Below are 6,000 nucleotides of genomic sequence, written 5' to 3' on the forward strand. Positions count from 1 at the left end.
AAGGCTCCATTGTGACGAACCTGGGCCTGATGGAACCAAGGAGACCACTGTGATGCAATGGAATCTCAATGAACCAAAGGTCAATTGTCAACACTTCGGGCTCTCATAAAACTAAGGAGAACACTGTGATGCAATGGATTCTCATGGAATCAAGGGCCCATTGTGACAAAGCATGACCTGATGGAAACCCAGTGCCACTGGGACATCTCCAGCCTTGGAGGAAGCAAGTGTCCATTGTGACACAGCACAGCCTCGTGAATCACAGGAGAGCACGGTGACACCATGGAAACTTGGGGAACCAAGTGTCAGTTGTAAACAGAGAGGGGACTCTTGGAAGCCAGGAGACCATTGTGATGCAATAGGTTCTCATGGAACCAAATTTAGATTGTTCCAAACAAGGACCGCATGGAACCCAGGAGAACATTTGAACACCGTGGAATCACATGGAAGCAAATGTCCACTGTTTCATGTTGCAGCCTCATAGAGTGCTGGAGACAGTTGTGACAGAATGGATAAATGTGGAACAAAGGCTGCCTGGTGACAGTGCAGGGCCTCATGGAACCCAAGAGGCCATTGTGATGGAATGGAAACTCATGGAATCAAGGGTCCACTGTTTCATGGTGTGACCTCATGGAACCCAGGACACCACTGTGATACAATGGAATCTCAAAGAAACAAGGCTCAATTGCCAGCCTATTAACAATAAGTAAAACTTTACAAAAGGAAGGCATTTTAAATGCATGGCTCAGGTCTGATACTTGAGCTAAGTAGAAAAGGACTGTGGGAAAGACACTCAGCTGAATTAGGAATCGAAAAACATGTTACATAACCATGGCATGTTCATATGGTGGTGTATGCTGGTTGGTTGAATTGTGTTTGTTATGCTTGAAAACAGTAACTGATAATGGGCTAACTGCTTCAAAATGCCAGTTTTTACAATGAAACATCTCTCCTTTTCACCTGCCTGGGGACTCTACATCACTATGGACCCTCACCCACAGCTGGCACCTGAAGGTAGAAGATCGACCTGCAGCGAAGAGTGGCCTGTGACAGAAACCAAAGCTCTGCAGACTCAAGGAGCAGCCCCTGGCAGCAGATCCAGACACCAGACCTAGGCAGAGGATCCCAGCAGTGGACCCAGGCAGCAGACCCAGACACCCCGAGTGACCCCCACCCTCACCTTCTCAGCACACACATTCATCAGTTTGAGGTGAGCAATGTGTCACATCCTGGGAGCAAAGCTGTCAGTTGAGCAAAAGCAGACCCTAGAGAATTTACAGTGGTTTTTACAACATCAGAACAGAGACATTCCCAATGCTCAATTACTTGCTGTGTTGGATTGGATTTTCACACATGTAAAAGAAAACACCTGCCCCACATCAGAGGCCCTGCAGGGTGCTGTGGTTCCTCCACTGCCTGTGCTCCCCACCACTGCCACTTCTTCACTGCCTACCACAGCAGCTCCTTCACCACCTGCCCCCCAGCACAAAACCCCCCTCCTCCTTCCCCACGGCTGCTTCACTTACAGCAGCCCCCTTGGCCAGTATTGGCCCCTGGGCATGCTTGGCCCCCCAGCTCTTCGAAGCCCCCGCCCATTGTTGGCCCCTCAGCCACTATTGGCCCTTGGGCATGCTTGCTCCTCCAGCTCTTTGTAGTCCCCTGCCCTTGCTGGGCCCCTGGAATCCTGCAGCTCCCCTGTCCTCTCTCGGGCCCCTATGTGATACAAGCCCCCCACCTAACACTAGCCAAGAGCTGCTGGCTGGCTCTGTGACCATCCCACCCCCTGAGGAGGTGGTCACTTGGGGTACCTATCCTGAATCACCCTATCCTTCAGACTGAGCACCCATAAATGCTCAAATTATACTCTATGTGGGATCAGGGCCCAGGCCTCTCATTTCTTACTGCATATCTGGTTGTTTATGAACAAGGTCATACAGCAGTTGACAAAGATGTAGACTACACTATTGTGAGAGAGCTGTGGAGACTGGAGCAGGCAAGTGGTGTGCCTTCTGAACATGGTATTGCTTACTTAGACACCATAAGTGCTGCCTGTGTTCTTAGGCCTGTTGATTGGAAAAACATCATGGAAATGATCTTAACTATGACACAACATATAGTTTGTTTCTCAGATTACCCCGAGTCCTGTATGGCTCAGGCAGGACACCTGCAGTGAAGGGATCCTCCTGTGCTTGTTGTTCAGTTATCTGGTGAGGGTGTGTATGCACACACCTGGTCACAGACAGGCTATCCACACAATGTTTATGGCCTCATTTCCCACCTTTCTATTGCGGCGTTGTGATGGATCCCAGTGGCAGACAAGAATGCTAACATTTCTTATACTGGAATTCAACAGGGTCCCACAGAACCACACACGACATTTATGGACAGGCTGCAGGCTGTGCTCTCTCACAGGTTGATGATGAGGGCACACGAAAAATCTGTTATGACGTATGAAAATGCAAACCATGACTGTAAAAAGGCACTCTTGTCTATTCATACTTGGCATACTTGTGATATAGTGGAGATAGTTAGTGCTTGCCAAAACATACCTCACCTGTCCTGTAACACTAGGCCCCCGGCTGTGGCTTACCCAGCTCATTTACAGGGAGCACAAGGGAACAGTTGTTATTACTGTGCTCTCCTGGGCACCTGAACAAACCCTGTCCCCTGCTCGTGCCCAAATCCCCATCTCCCTACTAGCAATGCCTAGCAATTGGTACTGCTCGTGCTTTGGCTTCTTTAAACAAGCTTGGCTGCTGGCTTGCAAAGGAAGTTAATGCCACTATTGCCACTCGTTCAGCAATGCTAATTGATCTTAAATTGGTGCAACATGCAACACTGCAAAACAGAGCAGCCTGTTGAAGGCTGTTGACTTCTTGCTCTTGGCTCAAGGCCATGGGTGTGAAGATTTTGATGGATGTGCTGCATGAACTTAAGTGATCATTCAGAGTCCATTCACAAGAGAATTAGTAATATTGAGCAGCTCACTAAACAGCTACAGAAACATGATGAGGGTGATTGGTGGGGATGTCTTCATGGCTCAAACATCCCTGCTTCAGGGCATGACTTAAACATTTAGTAATGTATAGCATTATAGTTATCCTTGGTGTTCTTAATGATTGTGATAGGTATCCCATGTATTTTATCTTGTGTGCGACAAATGATCAATAGTAACCTTAATAAGATAATGGCTTCACTGGTGCAGACAGTTTTAGCTGTGCAACACATAAAAAAAGAAGAGAAATATCACCAATAAATAAAACTTCACAAAAGGAAGGCCTTGTAAAATCATGGCTCAGGGCTGTTACTTTGGCTAAGTAGAAGAGGACTGTGGGAAAGAGACTCAGCTGAATTAGGAGTAGAAAAACATGTTACATAACCATTGAGTGTTCCCATGATGGTGTGTGGTGGTTGGTGGAATTGTGTCTCTTATGCTTTAAACTATGTAAGTGATAATGGGCTAAATGCTTAAAAAGGCCTGGTTTTATAATACAGCATCTCTCCTTTGCACCTGCCTGGGGACTCTGTGCCACTATGGACCCTCACACACATCAACCCAAGGCTCTACTTTGACTAAGTAGGGCCTCATGGCACACAGGTGCCACTGGGACATTGCCAGGCCCAGTAGAAACAAGGTTCCATTATTGCACAGCACAACCTCATGGGACCTGGGAGAGCACTGTGACACAATGGGATCTCATGGAAGCAAGTGTCCATTGTGACACAGCAGGGCCTCATGGCACCCAGGAGAGCACTGTGACACAGTGGCAGTCTGGGGAAACCAAGTGTCAGCTGCAAACACAGTGGGGTCTCATGGAAGCCAGGTGCCATTTGGATATTGCCAGGGCACGTGGAACTCAGTGTCCATTGTGACACAGCACAGCCTCATGGAACTCAGCAGACCATGGAACAACCTGGAATCTCAGGGATCCAAGGCTCTACTTTGACCAAGTGAGGCCTCATGGGACACAGGTGCCACTGGGACACTGCCAGCTCTTGTGACACAGCACAGCCTCATGGAAACATGGGGACCATGGTGACTCCATGGAATCTCATGGAAGCAAATGTCAGTTGTGAACACGGCACAGCCTCATGGAACCCAGGGACAAATGGGACCATGCCATGGCTCATGGAAGCAAGGGGCCATTGTGACACAGCAGGGCCTCTTGGAACCCAGGAGAACATTGTGGGGCAATGGAATCTGATGGAGCCAAGTGTCAATTGTCAAAACAGCAAGGCCTCATGGAACCCAAGTGACCATTGTGACTCCATGGAATCTCATGGAACAAACTGTCAGGTGTAACACAGCAGGGTGTCATGGAACACAGGTGCCACTGGGACATTGCCACTGCTCATGGAACCAGGTGTCCATTGTGACACAACTGGGCCTATATGGAACACAGAGGACCATTGTGACGCTGTGGAATGTCAAGAACCCAAGGCTGCATTGTGACACAGAGGGGCCTCATGGGACCAAGGAGACCATTGTGATGCAATGGAATGTCCTGTAAGAACAGGTAAATTTTCAAGGCAGCAGGGCCTGATGGAGCCCAGGTGCCAATGGAACATTTCCAAGGCTCATACTAGCAGGGTTCCATTGTGACAGATCCGGCCCTAATGCGACACAGGAGAACTTTGTTACCCAATGGAATCTCATGGAACCAAGTGTCCACTGTTTCACCCTGCAGCCTTACAGAGTGGTCCACCACTATATGTGGACCATTGTGTTGCAATGGAATATCCTTAGACTGTTGTGACAAACCTGGGCTTTATGAAACCAAGGAGACTCCTGTGATGCAATCAAATCTTAAGGAACCAAGTGTCAATTGTGACCATATAAGGTTCTCAGGAAGCTAAGGAGAACATTGTGACACAGTGGAGTCTCATGGAACCAAGGCTTTATCTTGACAAAGTGAGGGCGAATAGGAGACAGGTGCCATGGGGACATTGTCAGCTCTTGTGGAATCCAGTGTCCATTGAGAGACAGGGCAGATCATGGAAATATAGGGACCTTTGTGAGGCAATGGAACCAAGGGTCAATTCTGATAGAGAGGGGCCACATGGAACACAAGGGCCATGGAAATATTGCCAGGCCTAGTAGAAACAAGACAGCACTGTGGCAGAACAAGACCTCATGGGATCTGGGAGAGCAGTGTGAAACAATGGAATGTCATGGAAGCAAGTGTCCATTGTGACACGGCATGGCCTCATGGAACCCATGTGCCACTGGGTCATTGCCAAGGCTCGTGCTAGCAGGGCTCCACTGTGACAAAGAAGATCCTCATGGCCTCCAGGAGAACATTGTGATGCAATAGATTCTCATGGAACCAAGAATCCATTGTGACAAAGCATGACCCGATGGAAACCCAGTGCCACTGGGACATCTCCAGCCTTGGAGGAAGCAAGTGTCCATTGTGACACAGCACAGCCTCGTGAATCACAGGAGAGCACGGTGACACCATGGAATCTTGGGGAACCAAGTGTCAATTGTAAACAGAGAGGGGACTCTTGGAAGCCAGGAGACCATTGTGATGCAATAGGTTCTCATGGAACCAAATCTAGATTGTTCCAAACAAGGACCGCATGGAACCCAGGTGACCACTGTGACACTGTGGAATCACATGGAAGCAAATGTCCACTGTTTCATGTTGCAACCTCATAGAGTGCTGGAGACAGTTGTGACACAATGGAAAAATGTGGAACAAAGGCTCCGTAGTGACACTACAGGGCTTCATGGAAACTGAGAGACCGTTGTGATGGAATGGAAACTCATGGATTCAAGTGTCCACTGTTTTGCACTGTGGCCTCATGGAATGCTGGAGATCACTGTGCCACAATGGAATCACATGGCACAAAGGCTCCACTGTGGGCCAGCAGTGCCTCATGGAGTCCAAGAGAGGATTGTGATACAATGGAATCTCATGGAAGAAAGGATGACAAACCTGGGCCTAATGGAACCACTAGGAACCAGGGATTAATTGTCAACATATCAGGAGGCCC

The sequence above is a fragment of the Sturnus vulgaris genome, unplaced genomic scaffold (genome assembly GCF_052056855.1).
Source record: "Sturnus vulgaris isolate bStuVul1 unplaced genomic scaffold, bStuVul1.hap1 Scaffold_84, whole genome shotgun sequence".
Lineage (NCBI taxonomy): Eukaryota > Metazoa > Chordata > Aves > Passeriformes > Sturnidae > Sturnus > Sturnus vulgaris.